Here is a 26441-nt window from a genome sequence, read left to right as displayed (position 1 = left end):
CTGTTGGTGACAAGGTCGATTATTGGGGGCTATCACTGTTGGTTGCAAGGCCGATCATTGGAGCAACCTTTGCTGGTGTTTGTGTCGATTAATGGGGACAGCTCTGTTGTTGACAAGGCCGATCACTGGGGCAGCCTGTGTTTGGTACAGGGTCGATCACTGGGGCTACCTCTGTTTGTTACAGGGCCGATCGCTGTGGCAGCCTCTGTTTGGTACAGGGTCGATCAATGGGGGTTACCTCTGTTTGTTACAGGGCCGATCGCTGGGGCAGCCTCTGTTTGGTACAGGGTCGATCACTGGGGCTACCTCTGTTTGTTACAGGGCCGATCGCTGGGGCAGCCTCTGTTTGGTACAGGGTCGATCACTGGGGGCTACCTCTGTTTGGTACAGGGTCGATCACTGGGGGCTACCTATGTTGGTTACAGGGTCGATCACTGAGGGCTACCTCTGTTGGTTACAGGGTCGATCACTCGGGGCTACAGGGGTACATACTTTAGCATTTTACCCTAGTTTTCCCGATTTTAAGTTTGAATGAAGAATCTGTTTTCATGTCGGTATTTTCCTTTCTCTTTTTCCTGGTTCGATCGTTATAATTTACCTACGTATGATATGGCGCCCATAAGAATATTCACACCAAATCTGTATAGAGCGTCCAGTGGGGACACTTTTAAACCATGAACAGAAGAAGTTTTAGCTCTATCTTTAGTCATTCATATGTATAGGTTCAGATATCTCAAGCATTTTCTTCTCAAATTACACTTTTTATAGTTTTTAATTAAAAGTGTCGATATTGATCATCGCCGGTGTAGTGGTGTTACACATCCAACGGCTACATTAATAACACAACCATTCTGATCGATTGTTTCAAGGCCTTTTTCGCCGCCCTAACGCAGCAACAAAGCTCTGATTGATGGGAAATGTTACGTTTATAAATATATCGAGTGTCAATGTCCTACATACAAAATGCCAACATGTTAACATAACTTTGATTCAAACTCAATGAAACTAGGACAAATTATGAACAAAAAAAAAAACATTTACACATTGACGCATGAAAATGCACGAGAAGAGTAAGATAATTGGTTACGGAAGAGTAAGCGTCTTCAGTTTCTTCGACGTCATTTGTCATGTGAATCTTTGTCAATCCAAATGATTAATGTCACGTTCTCATATAAGAACAATGAAAATAAAAACAAAATAGATTACTTTCCTCATTAGACATGCTAATGAGCGTCTTCTTACTGTAGTGTAGTAATTGGTTTTTAAAATAACCCAGGTTACCTGTATGTGTGTAATGTGTGTGTGTGTGAATGAGGTTAAAATCATTCTTATGGGCATAATCTACATTGAATTCCGTGAATTCCACGTCCTGATCTATACAATTAAATGACCTATCTACTTTATTCTCACAACCGCTCTGAAGCTGTTACTTCCGATCAACATTAAAAGAAATACGGGCCGTTTACTTAAAGGATATCCGATATATTTTATATATGACATAACGTTCAATATTACAGGGAAGTGCACGCATTCATAAAATAGTTGTATATACGTGTACTCAAAAAACTCATACACAGATTTTCTTCATGTATAACTCACAATATAAACCCACCGGTAAAATACATTAACTGGTGTTTCAGCAATACAGAATTTCTCCCAAGATAAAACCGATAACTCAGATGATGTATATTTGTCATCCTGCTGCCATATAAGTTATAAATCTGTGTGTGTCTTAGAACGTTGTAATTACAAGTCATCCGTCATATATATACTTAGAGTAAGGTCTGAACGCTAGCACTCCTACAGTGTATACAAATACATGTCACCTCTATACCTGAAAACTTACACACATACCAGTGTATGTATACGTATTTACAAATAGCCTTTATCTACCGAAAGTATGTAAGCCAGCCTACATAAGTAAAGAATAACCTGCGTCTGGATATCTTTAACTTGTTGTCAGCATTCCGCGAATTGTTCTGCAGATATTTAAAACGAATTGATGCCAAATAACTTAAAATCATCACATACAACAGCAAATCCATAAAAATGGAAACGGTACATCTCATTAGTTTTCATTTTTTCAATAGAGCAATAACATTACACCTTATTTTGCAAACAAAACAATACAAAGGAAAATTGCCACTCTGCTTTTAAGGACTTGAATACATATGGGAACTGAGCCACATATTTTCATCATTTACTACTGAAAGTAAACCACGTGAGAAATGTTTAGAAAATTACCTCGTAAGCATTTAATTCTTAAAGTGTTGTCTGGACACTAGGTTTTTCAAAAGAAGAGTGTTTGGAGGTGATAGATTTATACACATTTATTACCATATGCATAGCATGCGACCAAGCTGCATGATAAGCGTGGGGATTTCGATTTCAAGCTCGTGAATTTTCCATTTCTAGATAGCAATTTCTCTGCTTCTTAATCAACTGTGTTTACAATGTCGCAGTTGATTGGATATCCATGGAGATCTGTTCCCAATATCGCGATTTTTGAGTAAGGTGTCGACAACTGATCAACAAAATCACCACAAAAAGTTTCTAAATATATGCATAATGGTGAATATATCATGATCTTGTTGGGAAATAGAATGTTTCCTTCGGAGATATGATGCCTAGTGGCACCGCGAATATGGAGCTGTTTTCTTGGTTTGAGCAAAGCTGGTGTATTCGCTGAAACAGAAAACGTTTATCCTTCCGGAACATCTGTTCTTATTTTTTGTACATTTTCATGGGAATTTCGTTCTTTTGTCCGTGCTTATGATACTGACACAGTGTTTAGATTTATATAGGTTAACATCCCATTAACATCCGTGGTCATTTAACAACGGTTTTTCGATGTCGTGCTTTCGGTATGTTCTGATTTGTTCGTGACAATCACGTCTCCTTGTGGAAGTGTTGAACTGAAGCTGACTTCGTAGTGCTAATATAATGAAGAGTTCTGTAGAATGTAGGTAATAGGATAACAAATCCGGTCAGAGTACACTGAAAACGGGTAAACCAGTTTTTACATTACCACAAGGCTGAGCGTTTAGCAGGAAGTTTTGTAACTACCATGTTATAAGACTTGTCTCGACGAGCGAAAGTAACTATCATGTTTTAAGACTTGTCTCGACGAGCGACAAAAAAATCAAAAGCCGTCGCGAAAGAGAGTTTTTGGAATAGGGCTGAAAAGTTTGAACACAATTTAATATACGCAATCAACATTACATGATCTACCATAGTGACTAAGTACCCAGTGGCTTCTCTAATACAGCTCACCAACTATCGGTTACTGTATTCCATGTGGTATAGGGAACGAGTGGAAGTTAGTTTTGACACCGGTATTATTCTCTTTGCACCTTTCTTCAGGTATCTGGCCATGTTAATATCCTTCTTTTACATATTTCACCGTAATCTAATTGAATTATGATTCAGTATTATTTTTTATCTGTAGTGGTGGAACGTAATTGAGATGTAGAATGGTATGGCTTCCATCGTTTTCTGTTTGGCGGCATGTCCCAAAGTAGAACCGTGTCTGCCTGGCTAAATTATGTTTGACTAATTTCTCAATACATAGCAAAATAACAATAGCTCGGTGAAGCAAGGCTTGACTAGAAAGACGCCAGATATTACCCGCTTTCAGTACCGGTTAGGTTATAAAGCTTTCCTATTCTCAATATTCCCATTCAAACAGTTTCTTCATTGGGTTAAACAATGTTTCACTATTATTGACCGAGTGCATGAATATTTGCAGAGGTGCATTGTATTGTTGGGCTCGAACACGATACAACAATGATCAGGCAAAACATATTCGGTAAATTCAAAATGCGATTACTGACAGGGCGTCCCCGAAAAATCTTTGAATGAAAGCTATGTGAAAGCCTCTTGTGAAATAGGGGAGCTATTTATGACAGTCATGTGTGTTTGTTATTGTCACCAGGCTGGGGGGATCAAAACTTGATAAAAATGTCCGGATATCCCACCAATCGCCATCATAGCTATACCTGTGGATAAGTTTATGTTAAAACAGTCCCTGATCCCCTGGCGCTCAAACACCTGTACCGGAAGTAAACTATGTGTGTTGCGTGTGTGTCGTGTTCAGTAACATACTCGAAAATGTACATGTGCACGGCTCTAGGAAAATTAGCCTGGGCTGTTTGTAAAATATCTTCCTAAGATCCCTGTGAGTTTACTTGTTATGGAGATTTGCGGGTGACCCTGATTCTTAGGGTCATATTGACGTTGTAGTCACATATAACTCTATGTATCCGATCGACCGTGTATAACCAACACCCTGAAGTTATATTAGTATATTTTGGCTAGAATAATGTTTCCGCGTGATTGCAGTCGCCCCGCTTCATCACTTCCAATACAATCCATTAGCAAGGCTGTTTTCCTTTCAACTCTCTACTCTATGAAATAGTAATAAGGTGTATGGACAAGTATATTGACTAACGCTATAGCCCCAGGTGTTAGCCACTCCACACGCTTGACCTCCAGTGACCTTCGAAGTTAGGAATGTCCCGTGGTGGCTCACTTACCTGTACACCTTCTGAAATACTTGACAATGAAGATTTTTGGTGTAAAAATGACAACAGATAGATAATGAACAGACAACACCTTGGTATAGATTTAAGTATGTGTTGCGTGACGTATGTGCGCGTCCAGATCGTCTGCAGATATCAAGCTGACTATGGAAGTGTGTAAGGTCGATAGTCTAGTATGTACAGACCGTGATTAATTTTCATAATATCAAATTGCATTCAATCACAAGAAAATACATTTTTCTATATAACCCTCAACTTAATTCTCTATAAATGTGAAATACAACGTCTCAATCGACACCATTTATGTAACAGACCGTGAAACATCATGTACTACCGGCTCGCATGTATAACTTGTGTCACGGATGGTTGCATTTTAGGTATGGAGAATTTTAAGAGACCGGCAACTTCTACACTATATAAGGTAAATACTATATGCTCTGTTGCCGGCATGGAAGGCGTTTCCGTCGCTAATCTTTTGCATATTTGCCATAGAGAAAACAAAATATATATTTTGCATTTACACACAGAGAACCAGTAAATGATACTTAAATACCTAAGCCACGTTACACAAGCAATGTAGGGTTTCCCGGTGTGTGTTTAAAGCTTGCCGGTGAGAAAGTCTACCCTAGCATTATGCGACAGCCCCACCCGGCATGTTTTCTATAACTGAAAGTTGAGTTAAAACTAAAATACCAGCACATATACTTACGCAAGATGGCGAGCATGATAAGGACAACCAAACTGAACGAGTACCCTTCCATCGTGTAACAAGTCCGAAACTATCCCTGTCCACACAAAGTCCAATACACCTCAAATGCAGCTGAAACCGAAGCCCGCGATAAGATCTCCAACAGCCGGGTTCTCGCTAAGGGGACGCACTCCGGAAACCTGAACAAATTCACATCCGCGATTTTCGTATTTTGAAGACATGCACTACGGCCTGTTACCAATAATTCCAGTTGTGTACGGGTCGCATGGGTTACATAAACGTATATGGCGACCTATAATACGGTATGTTAAACACAGGTAAATTTACTGTCCCACGCCAAGGTGTTTGGTCGGCTAGCTCAGGATTGTAAAATGAACTGATTTACTGCGAGGCGGTTCTAATAGTGAATCGTACTATCTATAATACACGGACGAAAAATTGTATTACCGGGTTATGTATAAACATGTCCTATCTATTTGAGGCTAATGATTAAGCAATATTGTCATAATATCAAACTTTACAGCGTTGCATTATCAGTACAGGGGCTTCTGAGTGCTTTAACCAGCTGGCTACAAAAATGTAAAAACAACCGAGAATGTTTCACTGATCAGCGGTCCGTTGTCTTGGTCATAAGAAGTAAGGCCATTTATAACTGGAAACGTGTAAAAAAGTGATGTCAAAACTGACACACCACCAATGGGCAAACACATCAATATTCTTTTTTAACAATGTTTTAAGCTCGACATACATAGTTTTTTTTTTATCTCGGACACATCACCAGTGTACCAAATCAAATGAGCAGATTCTGCTTAACTCTATAAAGAAACTTCCAATGATGATTATTTACAAATGAAAATAGATAAATTGAGTTCTGATGAGGCAATACACGTCCCCTTACGGCCCCGAAAGCTTGTAAACACCCAAGGGCCGTAACTCAGTTAAAAAGACGATGAAGAAGAAAAGTTAATCTTGACATGACACTTGTCGTTATAATACTACCAAATATCCCTCGCTTTGATATAACATCAACACAAAATACAGAAAACTGTTTAAAAAAAAAAAGAATTTTTTTATTTTCCTAGGTTACTAGCAAATGCCAAAAAAAAAAAAAAAGTTTATTGCAAGATCGATTCCGGTTGATAAATTAACGGTTGATCGTGTAACGTCATGTTCGTTGGGGATGTTTTAACGTCAGATTAGTATGTAATCCACAATTATTGAATAAGATTTAAGTATCTCGCTAAGAGACACCGTGGTCATCTCGTGGTCAAATCGTTGTCGTGTTAGGTATAAAAAGTCCCATGGATTCCCCATTTACCAAGTAACTTAGGTAGTTCTGTGTTTGTCCATTAACGATCCTCCACGCCTTCTTCAGCTGCCCAAACTGGACAACGGATTACAGCTAATAATCAGATAATTTTATCTACACGGGTAGAAGTAAACATCCAACGTTTTGCGTGATGATGCTATGGCATTTGATATGATATCAAAAAAGTCGAACCACACAAGTTAGTATTGGACTGTGCTCTTTATTTTTACGTTTTTTCTGCATTCTTTATAAATCGCAGTTATTCTTGTTTGTTTTTGTGTTCTGTCTTCTGTAAGGTATAACTCTGTTGTTAGGTGTATAACCTAGACTGACCCCTGGTCTTGCTTTGTCATGTTTACGGCTCGTGATAATGAGCGAAACGTCCATTTGTCAAATCGGCCGACAAGTATCAGACAGGACATTGGTCTGTACTGTGTCCACCAGCGGTCAGTGGATTGTTGAGTACTAAATCAAACTACATATCTAGATCTGTTTTGTAGACTGTACCCGTATCAGCCCAATTATTTTACTCTCTATCGTTGGATTAGAAATTACATAGAAAAACGAACTGGTACGTCAGCTATGCTTTGTTTGGTGTGCAAGGGAATCAACACCATGTGCTGATAAATCAACATGTTCACGTCTTACAGTTTAATCCAACAATGCCATGAGCCGTACGTAGATATGTGTTGAAAGACAGATTGTGTCCTGAGGTGAGAAACTCAGCCAGGCGATGACCATTGACCGAACAGTTTTCAACAAAACCAATTCATCGTTAAAAGTAAATCATCATCTTATTGTTGTGTGTTGTGGGTCGAAATCTGTCCATAAATACTGACCAATTTTTAGAATATACTCGAGCAGTTGTAAAGAATACTGGCCACTGCATAGTAGATGGAATAAACTCGAGTAGCATAGAATATATTCTAGCAGGTTTTAAGAATAGTGACGAACGCTTAGTAGATAGAATAAGTGAATTAGTACAGAATATAATCGAGTTATACAGAATATACTCGAGTTATACAGAATATACTCGAGTTATACAGAATATACTCGAGTTATACAGAATATAATCAAGAAGCTCAGAATATACTCGAGTTATACAGAATATACTCGAGTTATACAGAATATACTCGAGTTATACAGAATATAATCAAGAAGCTCAGAATATACTCGAGTTATACAGAATATACTCGAGTTATACAGAATATACTCGAGTTATACAGAATATAATCAAGAAGCTCAGAATATATACAGAATATACTCGAGTTATACAGAATATACTCGAGTTATACAGAATATAATCAAGAAGCTCAGAATATACTCGTTATACAGAATATAAGTTATACAGAATATAATCAAGCTCAGAATATACTCGAGTTATACAGAATATACTCGAGTTATACAGAATATACTCAAGAAGCTCAGAATATACTCGAGTTATACAGAATATAATCGAGTTATACAGAATATAATCGAGTTATACAGAATATAATCGAGTTATACAGAATATACTCGAGTTATACAGAATATACTCGAGTTATACAGAATATAATCGAGTTATACAGAATATACTCGAGTTATAGAGAATATACTCGAGTTATACAGAATATAATCAAGTTATACAGAATATACTCGAGTTATACAGAATATACTCGAGTTATACAGAATATAATCAAGAAGCTCAGAATATACTCGAGTTATACAGAATATAATCAAGAAGCTCAGAATATACTCGAGTTATACAGAATATACTCGAGTTATACAGAATATACTCGAGTTATACAGAATATAATCAAGAAGCTCAGAATATACTCGAGTTATACAGAATATACTCGAGTTATAGAGAATATATTCGAGTTATAGAGAATATACTCGAGTTATACAGAATATAATCAAGAAGCTCAGAATATACTCGAGTTATACAGAATATACTCGAGTTATACAGAATATACTCGAGTTATACAGAATATAATCGAGTTATACAGAATATACTCGAGTTATACAGAATATACTCGAGTTATACAGAATATACTCGAGTTATACAGAATATACTCGAGTTATAGAGAATATATTCGAGTAGTACAGATCTATATCTCAGAGTATAGGTAACATACGTAAGGTTAATTGATCTCCGTAGATCTCTTGGATAGAGAAGAGATAAAATGAAAACTCAGGAATTATGAATTGACTCCCATTCTAAAGCGAGTCAATATTTAACTCCTAGTAGACAACAAGCACGTGACATTGGTACGCTGGTAACCTGAAGACCCCTAGACAGTCACGTGACATTTGTTCACTGATACCCAGGCCCTTAGACAAGCACGTGACGTAACTATTGCCCTAGGATGTCGCCACTTGTTACACTCACCACTAATAGATAACATTTCCTGTCACTGTTTTCTCACAGAGAGATACACGTAAACAGCACAGTTTGATAATCTGGAATTGGATAAAGTAGAGTCAAACAATGAATTTAACTGCGTCAGACAGCTGTTTCATCCATTTGAGACTTGTCAGAGATGCTAAAGACCTAGATTTTGAAGCATAGGAGTCGGCTGAGGAAAATCCAAAGTGATCGAAAGAAAAGTCAAAATCTGGAAGGAGGGGGAGGGGGGGTGCAGCAGCCCCCATCATTAGATAAATTTCGTAATTTTCATACATAAGATAATTTTAGAAAAGAATTTTCATAATTCTACACCAACAGAGTCCATGTTTAACGCACGGCGCCATTATTTGATGAGTCGGTCATTAAACCTTATTATCTATATTCTATGCGCATAATCGTTCGGCGAGTGGTGTCAAATTTACATTAATATAACGCTAAATTTTATTACAATGCATTTAACACCATATTCAACTTATCGAATCGAAATACCTTTTTATTTCTGAATATTCAAAGCCAATTATTTGTACACCTGCATGTACATTACGCCACCAGTATTCTACCTATTCAGTGAAGAGCGTTCAGTTGGAACTATGTAATTTAAGATATAAATGACCGTGTATTAAAATAATATTGATTGTCCCATGCTCCAATTCATCACCAGTTTCAGAAACCAACCTTTGCTTACAAATTATAATCAGAAAAATACAAATGCTCCTTAATACGTATGCAATTTCACTGGTCCTTGACTCCAGCGTAAATATTATATCTGTTGCGTGTTAATTTCAGTATATCGTCAATTATTGTGGACAGCTGAATCTTTGCTATCTTGATTACCACGTGAGAGTATACTACAAATGTTTATACACCACGTGATGTACATGTTGATATATCAATTGTACAACTGTTAAAAGTTTAATTTAAACAGTATTTGTTTAATATTTAACCATCTAACTCATACATATGATACTTGTGGATGGAAACACAAGCTGCTTAGATCTGATATTAATTCTTTTCCCAAACGATGGCTGTTGTTTTTAATGGACTTGAACCGTGTCGAGATCAGTGACAACTGCTTCAGTTTTACTACGATATATAGTTTGAAGTCAGGTGCTACCAACGACAGAAACTTTAAACAAAATTATAAGTTTTTAGAGGTAATTAATTATCCAGTTCAAAAATGAAACAAGATTTTATCAACATGATGAAAGAAACAAATTAAGTTTTAAAACCGTGTAGGAATCAGAGTTGCCTCCAAATTACTAATAAGGATTTCATCGCATGCTTTGAATTTAATATCAACAAGGATAGAATGTAATGTGTGTGTTTTTTAAAATTTCAGATCAATGTTGATTACAAAACAAGAAACGTTGATTTACTTTCTTGTCATAAACGCTAGATCGTTTTTTAAGGAAGTGAACTTTAGTTCATCAACATTACAAAATAAATATTTTCCCAAAGAAAACAAAATCGCAATCTACCTGATTGGAAGTAGAGATCCATCTATGCTATTTTGCTGCATAAAATATTGAAAATACAAAAACATATTCATCACTCAAACCAGTAGATTTTTTTTGAACATTTCTAGCAGTATAACCGTGCGACTAGATATACATACATATATGCGCCCGTCATATATTTTATACTGGCCTTACAAAACCCATCAGTGTTTATAGCTTCATGTTATTCAGTGGAGCACCAGCTGTTACAAATATATGTGAATTAGTCAATATCCTGGACACTTCGTATAGAGATAGGAAACATCCTATTCATCATGTCATTTACAATTGATTGTCAAATTTCCGACGGCCGTATGCTGGTATATTTCTTTTAGGTGAACACGTATAAAAATTTACATGAATTTATATGAGATTTTATGAAATGAGTAATTGTAGCCTATAACGTTGCAAATCTTCAAAGAGAAAACAGACTTAAACTTCGAAACGAGCTTCATTTAATATAAAATACTTTTTATCACATAAATAAGAAAGTTTATATTTAGATTGACTAAAATTTTAAATATGGAAAACAAAATTAAACAGTGGTAGCCATTTTGTTGCGTCATTTTCAATTTATGACGTAACGTCAATGTCCATATTATGATATCACAATCGATTTCTGACTGGCACAGCCAATGGAGAATGCTTTAGAGTATATTACAACAGTAACATATACTTAAAGTTCCGTGGATGAAAGCCGATTAAATGATACATATGGTCATGTTTCCGATATTTCAGTCTCCCTGAAGTTCTCTAACTCCCCTTTTGATTCCCGTTTTCATAACTCATGCTTTCCCGCCATGTTTTGGACCACAGGGACTTGGCACGAATTTCCGACCCATAGTCCATATATATGTATTAAAGTAACAAGGGTTGTAACTCCCGACAAGAGAAAATTGAACATATTTTTTAATTATGTTTTTCTATACTCTAGGGACCAAATACCTTAGTATCACTTGCATTTTCTTTAAGAAAAATATTTTATCTTCCCCATGAGTGTTTTATGAACGAGACCGACCAAGTTTAAACAAAGTTATTCGGAAATATGTGTAGAAGTGGCCAGGTTGACAATTCCCTGTCCGGTTTTAACACGCTCCTTTCTCTAATGAACACCTCAACAGCTATTCCAAAGTCGCAAATCTACCCCTTTGGCGGTATAGAGTACTCATGACCGTGTCCACATAGAATGTCCTTCGATGTTGTCAAGTCTCGTACGTTGTAGAAATTCCATATTAACATTAAGGTGCTCGCTTTCTTCCACATAACCGTCATCTTTCATTTAATGTCGCCGATCACTGGTTTACGCCGTATCCAGTTTCGTGTCGGTCCCTAAAACCCAGCTCAGGATTAACATGTCTCCTTCTCTAAAACGAAAAAAAAAACCAAACAAACAAATAAATAAAAATCTCTTTAAAAATCCATTAAAATGTTATGAAATCTGAAATTTCATTGTCCACTGTGATTACACGTCACATTACCGTGATTAGCATCGCGTTTTCATGAGAGATTTGAAACGATCAAAACGAGTTTGGTAAAACGATCACATTGACCTGACAAATTGTTTACATTTAAATGATTCAGTGTTTAGGTCAGTTTTTTCTATTTCATTTGTCCATTTTAATCATATATCTGAAATTTAAAGATGGTCGAAAGTCAACAGTCAACTGGCTATCGACTTTTTCCTGTCCAGAAATATATATCTGATATATGCACCTATAGATAATTTGTGTTTGTGCCTGATGTTTGTTTTGAGCGAGTCGTTTGAATTCTAATATTACCACTTGACCTTTCTTCCTATACACCCAGCTTTTCAATAATGATATCTGGTTTCTGAAGGAACAATGGACGAAGGCGAGCCTCAAAATCAGACGACACAGAGGACATTGTCATTTAACAATAGGGATCGTTTTCCTAGGAGGGCAGACATTACGCTGATGTTGACACAGATAAGTTTTCTCAAATGCCACAAACATTTGTTTGTATCCGGTGGACAGCAACATGTGGCATGCGACAAACAAACCGATTTTTTTTCTCTCTAAGGATATCGATCGTTTCCTTTCACTCATTACGAGGCAATTTGTTTTATTTTGCTTCTTTTGATCCAAGGTGTCTTTTATCTTAATGGAGACAATAAATTTGTCGAAAATCTATTTTTGAATTCAATCATTTTCGCGGGTAAAAACGTAATAGAACAATGACAATCATTATGACGATTATCAGAGATATGACGTCATCTGAATGATAAGCTTAATAATATATTTCATAAAGCGAATCATATTAGAATGACGAAGGAAAAACTCACTACACGGAGGACTTCTAATAGCAATAAGGACGAAACTGCATGAAAATCGTCGCGGCGACATTTATTGGTCTAGTTACGGTATCGTCTGACGTAAACGTTGTGGCACTGGACTCAATTTACAACTGTTGAACACTCAGATGGAGGAGAAGACGGAAAGGCTTGCTTCTGAGTTATGCCGTTTTGACTGAAATCACGAACCTGCTACGACATGAAAAGTCCACTGTTCGTTAGATGCCTGCTGATCAGTTGGTAAACGTATAAAATATTTTTTTCTATTCAGTATTTGACCTTTGACCGCGTCACGTCATAATTAATAGGGGAAACTCCCGGTCAGCCGAGAATGATTTTTCAAGGTCCTTAATAGAAATATATTTGGGCATATAATTAGATAATATTTCATATACAATGTAAGAGAGTGGTTGGTTATTATGAAACAAGCTTCTGGATTAATACACTGTTGGTCATATTCTGCAGAACTTCAAAATTTATACTAGATAATTATTATTTGATACAAAATGCATTATGTCGGAGTATGATATAGATTAGAACAGCACACAATCAATACATTTTGTATAGCAATTTTCAGTCTTTACAGCGTCAAAAAAGTACATTTAGTGAGATTCCTGTATTTATATCTATGAAAATATTAATATCAGTCGATATTTGCATATAAATATATATATATTCTCAAGTATATACTCACAGCAGACAGATTTCTAAATATTCTAGATATTGTTACAAAACTCATTTTATTAATATTTCTGAAATGTTTGAAGAGGTTGCTGCTGACACGTGTAGTCTTTTGTATGGTTGAGTGGATATGTTATAACTGGCCTACATTCATTTGGTCCGGCAGGTGTTACGGTTTTATGTTCTCTTATCAACTGTGATGACATGAGAGGTGCGAGCATGTATCGTTCATAGATATTGAAGAAAACTGCGTATGATATTGAATGTACAGCATAAACACAATCAGACTTGGCAAAGTGTGACGTAAGAGGAAAAAAAATGGAATAAATAGCCACTGGTTTCCTGCATAAAATAACGCAACACATGTACATAACTATATGGTAATTATGTTTAGATGCTAGCATCGCTTTATCAATGTCACTTCCTGTCCACGGCAAAGTCGTCTTTGGTTGACAAGTCTTCTCTAGACAAAGAAAAATGACAGCTTCAGACACAGATATCTGGACGGGAATGCCGATTTTATTCGGGTTTTCGAAGTATTCAGGTCATGAAACGTGATCTTCATCCTTCTGCGTCCAAAGTTGACCTTTAAGTGTGTGTCGTGATACCAAGGTCAGATGTCAATTGCTATATGATCGGCGTTTGTCTTATTGAAAGATGATATCGGGGTGGTAACCAGTTTCACTCGACCCATTCAACTAAAACTCCAAATTCTGCTTCCTCACTGAAAGTATTTCAATATGGTTGCTTTCTTGGGCCTGGAATTCAATGGTGGTAAAACATTGTTACTGTGATTACTAAGAGGATTTTATCTTCAGAATTCTTTCTCAAAATGATCTAGTACTAATTAATTCACGGCTCAGATTTACATTGATAGCAGTATCTGGAATAAAAGATCATATGATTGGCGTTTGCTTCTTCTCATTTGCCTAGATCACATAAAGACCTACTGTAAAGCCACTCTTGGTTACATTTTTTAGTGTTATCACACTGAAATGTCATCACCCATACAGAGCTGCATGATACTCACCCAGTCACCTTATATATATTATGTGAAAAGCTGGACAATGATAGACACCTGTCTGTATAGTAGTTTATACCTGCAATTTGGCGTCTTCTCGTTATTTCCTTTTGGTGGGTTTTCGACTTTTCATTTTTTTTCTCATCCTGCGTCTTTTCGTGGGAAACAAAAGCCATCTGACTTTACCTTCTGTAAGTTAGGAAGTCACCAGTTTAATTAATATAAATAAACCTAATTACAAACCACTGTATGGATTACTTTAGTAAAATGAAATATTCAAACGTATATACTGCGATGTTCTTTGGATTCTAGAAGAGTACTTTCAATTATTAGCCAATCAATCTAATTAGACCTACGGCCATTGAGCATAGCACATTTCCCATGTGTTTGACGGAACACACATAACAGCACAGTTTACTTTCCTCTGGGACGCAGGTGGGTACTGTATGCAGGATATGGCATTTATTACGTGTGTTCGTGTTGCATTTGCATTCCTTTAATAGATAATTATGTTTACTTGATGTGTTGTCAGTGATATCGTTGAAGCTTGTGCATGGTCACAACAAACTTACGTTAAAACTTCATGTTAGCGCATATATTCCGGTCGTCATTTATATTGTGAATTATGTCCTTCATGTCAAAAACCAGGAAATTTTTCCATTGACAAGTCGATACTTGCTTAATTGCTCCACAGTTAATTTGACTACCAAATCACCCACCGCTGAATATCTAGGTTCGTTATCTCGACTGAATTGTTGGTGTCAGTACCTGTTTAATACCAATATGACTTCCTAACTACCCCAGGTTTGCTTTAGATTATTTAGATATTCAGCGACCAATAATCCGGTTAATCGAACTTTCCGATCACTACTTTGCCGATCTTACCACCATCAACTGTCCTGTCACCAATTATCAATGCAATCTACCATCCATAATCAATCAACCCCGTTTGAGCTACCATCAAGCTACCGTTAATGTTAGTGTCTTAGTAACCTTTCGTCACACTCCTCAAGCCTGTTATGTCCAGTATTCTGTTTTCATCTCTTTGGGCTTCTAACAATCCATCTGCCACGGATCAGAGTGCCTATTTCCATCCATTGTTCTTTGGGTTTTTTTTATATGTAGATATTTCAATTAGTATGAAGTTCGTCCAGTCGGTCAATCGGTTATCACGGACGTGCACTAATCACTTGGACTAGTGAACACAGAAGTTATAATAGCTGGTTTGATCACAACATGAATGCAGTATGATTACTGTGTCCACGGATGACGAGACCAACCCACCGTGGAAAGTTTCTATCTATCTGAAATGTCCAACTCTGGACACGGTAGCATGACATACCGCCTCACCACTATACTCGCCTTATCTTTCCTTACTGTGAACTCAGTTGAACTGTTTCAACGTAACATCTATTTTTTTTCTCTCCAAACAACCCATAATCTACTTTCTTGAGCAGACGCCAACACTCCTTATCAAAGCGCCTACACCATTACCTTTTTCTCCTGTCGTCCACCACGCATTAATGATATACTTGGTGTTTCGTTACCTTGGAAAGGTATGATAATTCCGTTGCCATAGTTAAGTGTAAATAAATCTCTAACGAAATTTCGTTTTCGTTGATCATGATATATTACAGTCAAGTTACAGTTGTGGTAACTGTTGAACCGATACTTCATCATCAAGTAGTCCTTATAACACACTTTCTGATTCCATTTGCTGATATTGCGGTATTGTCAATGATACCGATAATATCATAATAAAACCAACTACCTCAGTAGTAAGATGTAGGACACAGTACGAAGGATCATTTTCTAGTGTACACATTCTAACGATCCGCCAACATTACGACCTCATTTTACTTCATATTAAACACTTTAATCTGTAGTTATTTTCTAGCACAGGTTTTACGAGTCATACAGAATTTTACATGAGATGTTCGATCCTGGGTTCAAACTGCCTTCATCTGGCAGAGAGAAGTAATGGTGAACCCCATATATCTGGTTCAGGATAAGAGCTTCGGAAAGATATAACAATTTCGAAAAATTTACCCAATCTGCTGGGTTAAAATTTAATCATGTTTGATATGTAAATACCCTTTCGTTCAGTTTTCAGTATACGGTGTCCAATATGTGGCAGCCTCAAGCTAGTTCCCAGTTCCTACTCCCGTTTAAAAGGTATATGATGGCAAAACCAAAAGTAAAGTGCGCACGATCTTATCTTAATTCGGGACAAGAATCGAACACATAGTCTTTCAAACAGACATTAAGATTACTATAGCTTTTAGAAACGAATTGGTCTTATACGGAATATCTGTTTCATTTTACCTTAAACAGAAATACGGGCTAGGAACTGGGACACAAGTTCAGGCTCCCGAAATACATTGATACGTTAAAAAAGCTATACTGTTAAGAAGTAACTAACACTCTGTCATAATCGATTTGGTAACACTTGCATTCTCGCTGCAGCATGGATGTAAATATGTTCTCTTTAGTGACAGCATAGACATTCGTCTTTTTTCTATTACAACAACAACACCACGACCACCACCACCAACAACAACAACAACAACAACAGCAGCAGCAGCAGCAACAAAAAAAAACCCCAAAAAAACAGGAACGGTATTGCAATGCATATTATGCAAATGATTCACGTAGTTTCTTCATAAACTCTTTCTTTGGATTTACACCTGTTACATGTTATGACATTACACAGAAGCGACGAATGTTAGCAATGTACACCAGATATACTATTGACAATGATATTGAAAACTGGTAGACAAAGACGAATAGCATTACATTCACCTGAACTCTGAAGGCTTTGTTTAAAAAAATAAACAAATTTAGCAAAGTGCGATGCAATTGTTGAAACTAATCCAGCAATAGAAAAAGCACGTGGTCATTGTGGTGTACAAATTAACATATATGTATGTACATTGTATGTATCCACTAAAAATCATATAATTATAGTTTTGTTGTAAAGACTGTTGTTATCATTCGTATGTAATCCACTTTCCCCAAACATTCACACAACATCATTTCAACCTCATTATGTTTGCCATCATAACACATGCCCCTATATTTATTCTTAATTACCTATAAAAAAAACATTCCAATATGTTGCAGTATGCAGGTAGCTTTAGTTAAACGTTAGGCCCATTTTTACCACTGCACAACCTCATTCCATACCCATGAACAAATAATAATATCATTTTGTTGCAAATATTATATTATTCGGAATTAAGCCTCGACAGGGATTCTCTTTATGATACAAACCAACTGTAAAAAGTATCAATAAAACATGGTGGATTTTACCTGATATTTCGTCTTTTTCGCTTTGTTGCCGGCGATAAGACGCTGGGCGATAAAAGGAAATAACGAAAAGACGCCAACCGAAGTAAAAAGACACCAAGATAAAATGACTTTTTACTCCAGGGGTGGCGTCATATCACTGTGGTGGATTTTCGATTTGATGGGGTTTAATAAACAGAAAAAAGAAATGTACTTTATGGATACAACGGATTAAGTTAAACATCAATTTATTTTCTAGCATTAGACAATACTCACACACAGGTCGTCTTTTTTCTATCTTGTTTTCTCTTTTGCTATCCACCTATATTAATTAGTTAAAGTAGAGGAACATGAATCCTGCACGATATTCAGTCAATAATGTCTTCAATCACACATACAAAACGTACAGATAAACAGTTTACACGCACGAATGAACGTTCTCCTGCTTCATTGAACATTAACAGTAACAGTATGAGAAAAATGCTCTTCTGAACAGAAGGCGAGTCTAAAGTATTGTCCTCAGCGATGTAACTGATACCAAGGGTACACCACATACCTCGTAACTATTGGTAACATACCCTGGCTTTTGAACCCAATATCAAACTATTAAGGTACTAGTTAACATGTAGTATTGACAACATGAATGTAGTAAATGCACGACATACCTCTCATTGCTTGATGATATGTATACATACACATTTCTTTCATTATATGGACTGTGTGAATGGTCTAGTGTTAGTTCATTGTTTCGAACAACAACACAGTATAGAAGAAAAATACTGTTTTTTTTGTAATTATTGATAATTGCAATGTGTCCCATTCATAAAATTATTAGTTCTTTGAATTACGAATGACGTCAGGTTTATTGTGTTCACATACTACCACTATAATAAAGGTGTATTATAATCAAAATTATCTGGATTGATTATTGACTTCTACATGTGACTTTTGAAGAAAAAAGTGACTTTATGAATTTAATGTTTAGCTGATTCATCAATTACTGATGTCTGAATTGTACGTATGACTAATTGTTATGCGTGGAAGTCACTTCTATATTCATGTAACCTGTACGTTTTCATATTTCCTTTCTTATGCCTAGTAGGACGAAACAGCTTTGTATATTCATGTCTTGGCACTGCTGTATCTAATTGATATAATGTTTGAAAGGTGGTATTCACCTGTGTGTCTTTTACACAATCTTAATAATTTCTATGTACATTAAAATTAAAGAGTTACCTAACCCAAAGCACTTATATCGGGAATGAGAAAACAACAGCAGAGGAGGACTTTGTCAGAAATCTTAAGAACACATGTTTCATATTTAATGCGCACCAACTTCCACACCCACCCACCAACCCACACACCCACACACACATAATGTACCCGATGTACTCCTACCCTTCCTTAAAATCTTTCTTTCCTTTAAATTGATGCTATCCCAACCGGGGAAGGGTTAAGTTTCTTTCCGAGGTGATACTAATACTTCGCTTCTCCTTGAAAATCCTTTACGGAATCGAAGGTCGAATCAGGTATTTGTTTATACTGTGATTGGATATAGACGCTAACAGTCCCATTTATAATATTGCATAGTGATGACACTTCTTTAAAAGGCCATATAATTCTTCATATCTAATAATAATAATAATTATTATTATTCATATCTTCAATTTAGCGTAGCATTAGTATTAATTATAAAGCTGATAAACTATGGTGCTTGGTTGGACTTAAAGTTGATGTTTAAATGTTTACTGGCTCTAAGCTTGTTTCCCAGAACAACTAATTTATAGTATTGTAGATGATACATGTTGATTACGTGTCATTTTGATACGCATATGTTAAATGAATCATTTATGTGAGCAATATGTAAGGATTCGAGTCGCAGTTTGTATTGATTTTTTTAATAAACTGAAGTATATATTATTGTAATATCTATATATGTATCCTATTGACTGATATACATTGTTTGGAAACTACATTTGGTGATTTGAGTTAATTGGTCGGCGTATACAACCCTGAACACCAACTCGGCAAGAGATAAAAGCTGTTTTCGATAAAAACTTCATTATAGCATGCGTTCTCGATAATAAATATCAGGACTGTCTGAAATCTTCATAAGGAATTATAAAGTCTGACGCGTCCTTTTAATTTTATGACGCTTGCATCAATTTGTTCTTCATTTTATGTTTTCAATCAATTACGCTCACATCAAGCGGATCGGGACATTTACAGCATAATATTATATGATACACCTAAAGTACCCGTGAGTCACTGAGCTGTGTGACGTGGCAGGTCACGCTCTACCTGTCAGTAACAACACAATCTGATGATTAATCAGATACATTGTCATTTTCTCAGGCGTCCTCGCGTAACTCTCAGTGAAAAAAACAGAGTTGTCGTTTTTGCACCTGATAGAAAGCTATCATCGCAGGCATCAAAGGATTTTCCCACTAAATTTGCATCATTTGTTAAAATTACATCTTCATGCCAATGTCCCGAACCTTCTCATATTTATGCAGTATGACATAAACATTCATTCGAGGATGTTCCTCTAGTAACTATCATTTCAGAATATGAAAAAAGGTCTTATAATATTTCATCTGCCTAACAGTACAAAATATTTATGGAGAACATTTTGTCTTGATATATAAAAATATCAAAACTTTGAAACTTCTTGTCTACAATTTTAGGTGTTTGGCCAAAACCTCAAAAATAAGCCGACCGTAATGACTGCACAAAGGACAAATGTGAATAACACCTTTCCATATAAACTTAGATATACACAGAAGTGAACCAAATATAGGGTTAAACTGCATCATACAGATGTTTCGTCTTTCTAGGTCTCGGTAGCGATGTTAAGGGCCTGAATTCTAAAACCTGGAGACACATAAAGAAAAGCAATGAACGGAAAAAAGTGTCAAAATTTAGATGGGGAGGTGCACGCGGCATATCCTGAAAAATACCTTGTAGTATCTTACATAAACTGGCTAGTTTTTGCTTTCTATTGAAATAAATAGACAGTCTAAATGATACAATAATAGAAAAGGTTGAAAAAAGTATGGCTCGATGGAAATATAGAAACTTGTCTTATGATGTGCACTCAATAGTTTTAATGAAGCCGTTTAAATACAAATTTAATATTAACCTGGAAGATATGCAATGAAACAAAAAGTTTCTTGGTTTAATCCTTAATCAAATTAAATTGATACAGTATTTGGCATATTTTGATATATCCTTTATTTGCAGGACCGAAGTCCTTTACAAGCTGTAGGTAAAATTAATAGTTATACGGTGTGACATTTATGACTGTAATTACTATGTCCACGTGCGGTATGTCACCTATTTTGAAAACTATGTCATGTGAGGTTTTACAGGTAAAATGCCGGTGGGTATTACTACAGAATATATACATTCCTTATGTCAGCATGAAAGTTTGCCTGCTAGGAATAATCAGGAGAAAAACAGGAAACATACCTCAAATTTCAGACAGGTGGGAACAGAAAGAATTAACATAGTGAATATATAAGTTCTGATAATGTAATAACCACACGATACACTAAGTAAATACCGAAAAGACCGGAAGTGCATTACGTAGATAGCAAAAATATCTTAAAATCGGTGTGATGGTATTCGTAGACCAGAACCCCGGAAGTAGTAGTATATCGAGCATGGCCCTACGGCTGTGTGGTAAACGTCATAAGGTATGAAAGTAATGGTACATACCAGACTCTATCCACTAACGGCAGTTAAATGTGCACAAATGAGATCTTGTCCTGAATGGAAGAGATGGTTGAATATATGTCATCAAATGGCGATAGACAAACTGAAAACTTATAGGCCATCCTAATATGTCCTTTCAGATGCTGCAAGATACAGAAGACATACGGTAAGTAAGGTTAATCACGATCTCACGATCTCAGGAAAATGGTTACCACAAAAACATCTAGAAAATACGAACATGGCAACATATTATAATCCAAACTCAAATTCCATACAACTAAGGGGAAATATGAATAAAAGAAAGATCTACACGAAGATTCCTGAACAGGTACAGGGAGGATACGACCAGGTGTTCCGAAAAGTTAAGCGTCTTCTACATCGACGACACCCGCCATGTAAACCTTGGTAAATCAAAGTAAGTAGTGTCACGTTCTCCAATGAGAACAAGGTTCCAACAACGATACAAAAGACAAACTACAGACTAACTACCCATTCACTAAACTAGCACTACAGTGCTAGTGGAGAAAAGTAACGACAGACAAGCTAAACTGCACATAAACAGTGAAATCTCTCCAATAAAAAAAGACTCAAAGTTCAAAATATTTCCGTATGTCATGAAAGGGGGCATTGTATCAGATGAATATGCTTAACCTAAAAACGATTGAGATAATAAGGCTAATGCTTACAACAGGATAGCTTATATGAGAAGCTGATATTGCTCTCAAGGTTTAAAGATTTACACCTAATTAAAAATATACATCAAAGCTTTTTTGCATAAAAGTATACTGAAATACAAACAATTCTATGAGATTCCACCAGCATATACGGAAAATAATGGAGTTGGAATGGAACAGATTACAACTGTTGCGTCATCTCTGGATAGAACAACTCAGAGAAATAAGACGAATTGTCTTGGTAAAGGACATAAACATATCAGTATAGAGAGGTCTTGTCTTCCGCAGGTAGGAACCTAAGAAAAATTTTGAGCCGATCGAGTCTCACTCTAACCTTGAGATGTACTTGGTTGTAACATTCTTGTACTTTGTCAGGAGTATTCATAAAACATCTTTTATTTGTTCTTTTTTCCTTCTTCTTTTCATTTTCTTAAATTGGATTATGATTTTAACATCTTGGTATAATCTCTTGTTTAATAGAGATTTATTAAGAGGAGGAGAATATCATATTTCACCAACAACATAATCCGCATCAAAGACTTAATATTCAATTGACTAACGACTAACGATCGGAGGATCATGCAGTAGATGTTAATCCTATTGAATTAGACCTGATCGAGATGAAGGTAATATCTTAAAACATTGGGATTTTTTTCCTGAAATTTGAAATCCCAATTTCAAATTGTTTGATCAAAGAAAAATGTATATAATATTTGAGCCCGAAACCTTGTAACCAACACTCCTAGGTTTATTTACTTTACGCACGTTCGTTTTCAAACTCCCGATGTGACTAACTTGCATATATTTTGTGAAATCTGATGACGAATGCAATATTTCTTCGGCTATAATGTATATATGGTAAACACAACATTATAAAAATCTTTTAACATAATCGTTCTTTTAAGTGTGTAGTTCCAGTGGTTGATTTGCTATACAATATTCAGCAAGGTGGGCCTTCAAAACCTTTGCACAGTTCATGAATGCACACTATTTACGTGCATACAATCACTATAACCGAGCGCAGCAGGCGTAAGGCAGAAAGTATAGAAGAAACAAGGTAACTTCAGTGTGGAAATAACAAATACAACATGTATTATTACAGACACATCCTGTAATGTTATCATGCTATTTAGATTATCACGTTTCTTCGGTGAACTCATCTCACACTTGACTACGTAATCTTATATCATTTGTGATAACTCAATTGGTACATCTTAATATATTTATCATGTTAGAACGACATGGTCTTTTTAAATACGTGGCGACGAAATCTGAGCACTAAATCGTATTGGAACAATCACATTAATATCTACAACTTATGGACTTTGATTAAAATATAAGATCACTGCACGTTGGGATGAAAATATTTTCACATTAGATTTGTCATAAAGTTCTAGAAACTGTATATAAAGACATAAAGCACATCACACTAATCTTAGAAAAACCAAAAATAGAAAATTGTTTTAACTGTAAAGAATATATGTCTTTATCGCAACCATCTTTTAAATGCCATTTGTCATCTGATTGTTCATAGCATCATATATCTAATATTTAGAATCATAATAGATTACTTATTTTAATTTTCAACAGCACAAAAGTAATTACTGTCTTTGTCCGGCACATCCGTACTTCAGTATTGTCCTTATAAAGCATCATTTCATGTACTTTCTAAACAATGTGAAATTTTACATCGAAACATTTGATTTTTATTATAAATCATTTCGTCGGTACTTGTAATAATGCCTGAAAATGTCGGAATTCATTCTGGAGGATACTTATTTACATTTAAATCCCCAAATTTATACATTTCATCAATCTGTGTGATAAACCTGGTGATGTTTCTAACAATCGTGTTTGATTTTTTTTGTTGGGCTGTTGTTATCACTAGTTATTATCAAATTGCGAGGGATTTCATTTGATTCTATCTTCACATGCATATTAAATGTAAACGTGAATACAATGCGTAACCCTGATACAAAAGTCTACAGGATCATACGAGTTGTCCTTCTTGACAAAGCTTACTATTGCAAGCTCGATCAACTCGAAGAATCCGAACAAAACAATTGTCGTCTGTTTATGTATTTTCCTAGAGAGGAGAAGATGTAATTTACATTTGTATGCTTTTGATATTATGAGATAATCAATTTAATACTACACGAGGTTTTTCCGTGACCTTTTTATTTATTTGGACTACTGTAGCGGCACTTAATATACACATGTATCGGATGTTTGTTGAAATAATTCAATATTTGCTCGATATGAATTTAACTAAATCTCCCCCACCTTCTTTTAGACAAAACTGGTTTCCTTAGTCACTTTCTAAGTTCACCTCACTTGTCGTAGAAGAACGAAACAGCTGTGTGTTGCATTTTTATTTGATTGGCTTTATTGTAACTTATTCCTTAGTGTCCTTCTTATTGCTATTCACCTGTGTGTCTCTTAACATCCTAGAGAAGTGAAAAGATCACCTGTATATCCTCCTGTTGTTCCGCTCTGTTGAAGCCCTTTTCATTGCTTTGGCTGCATGTTATTCAAAATTATACTTGCGTCCATAAATCATAAAACATTGACTATTTGTCAAAAGATTCAGACAAGATGGATTAACATTTTATTGATATAACAAATATCTATTTTCTGTAATAACAATTAACACTTCCACGCAAACGAATTGAGCGTGCATTGTACAGATAAATATGGAGAGTTAGCGTTGTAAGGTGCATCAACGAATGATACGATATTAAACAACAATTGTAGTATGACTATAACGGTCTTTCTATGGAAAGTTTGTATTTACATCGGAAGAGTCATTATGTATAAATTTCATAATACTTATAAATTTTAAAAAAATGATATTTTAAAATGAATTACAAGACAATGAAATAATGACATAACGATACAACGTATAACGCAGAGCAATGGCCAAATGGAAACCATCCTAGATAAAATTGCTTCCATTAAAAATCATAATTGGATAAAATCATGTAAATTTTATGGTGCGATGCAACGGTAACACCAGAAATATATCCAATATATATTTAAATATTGTTTTTATGAAGAAAAAACTATGATATCTGGCCCCACTTGTATAAAACATCTCAACTTGAGATTTCCTCAAGCCCAGATTTTCTCCAGCTAATATCTCCTTGAAAATATCTTGTATGAAAATTCCTCAAGGAATTTCAGAACATCCTAGCCGATGCCTTCCTCCTGTTCCTTGAGAAAATTTTATACAAGCCACTTTTGAGGAGATATCAGTTGAGGAAAATCTCGACTTGAGGAAATCTCAAGTTGAGATGTTTTGTACAAGTGGGGCCTGGTTAATTACCTTAATTATCTGTGGTTGTATTGAGTATCATTAGGAAGTTAATCAAGACTGCATGAATGCCATATAATTGTTTACTGCAAGGAAAATACATTATACACATGATATGCACTGTATTATTTAAAACGCCAAAGTAATAAAATGATATTCTGTAATTATGAATTCGTTATATTGGGCATTAGTTGGGTTAATAATGCGTAAGCGGAACGTTTTGTAACATATATTTAATCACATGGTACATCATAAAAAATGAAAATGATACCATTTATATTTAAATAGTTGTATTTACAAACTTGTGAATGCACACATAAATAACAGCTCTTTGTAAGGTGATATGTTATGTTTCACATCCTTGCCTGAACAGATAGTCCAGGTGGCTAATTCTGCGTAAACAGTAAACAGATATGACAAGTAAAATAATTATATGTAAATAATGCTAAGTGTCTGTCATTTGTTCACAAATGTTCTAACAGTCAGTATGAAAACTATACCAAACTGTTATACTTCACGATTACATGTCGACTAACATATCTGCCTTACTCTTATGTTATCTTTTTATCAGTTAAATAAATTATCAACAGAGATATACTATTGCTGCAATTGCTATGTTGTTTTGGTAACAAACAACGCAATATCCACAAAGGAAAGGGAAAAATAATACATTCAGAGATAAAAAAAAAACATAACAGCAACATGGAAATTGATAGGTAATGAAAACAACTCTAAATGATAACCTGGAACATGACAAACGGGTGAAATCATTGCCAACTTGAACATTATTGTCGTAAATGGAAATTGATTTGTGTATAACAAGTATAAAATACACGAGCACAGAGAAGTAATACCTAAATTAGCAATGAAGAAATATCCTGTAGTATTGAAAGCGTCAAGTTCACAAATTGAGAAAATCAATTACCTCTCTTCCATAAATTCGTACATTGTGAAAAGGGGAGATAAATCCGACTCCTTTTATACATTCAAGG

The sequence above is a fragment of the Ylistrum balloti genome, unplaced genomic scaffold (assembly GCF_031769215.1).
Source record: "Ylistrum balloti isolate Yb309-2 unplaced genomic scaffold, AGI_CSIRO_Ybal_v1 Utg370048, whole genome shotgun sequence".
NCBI lineage: Eukaryota > Metazoa > Mollusca > Bivalvia > Pectinida > Pectinidae > Ylistrum > Ylistrum balloti.
Note: the sequence above shows the minus strand (reverse complement) of the source record.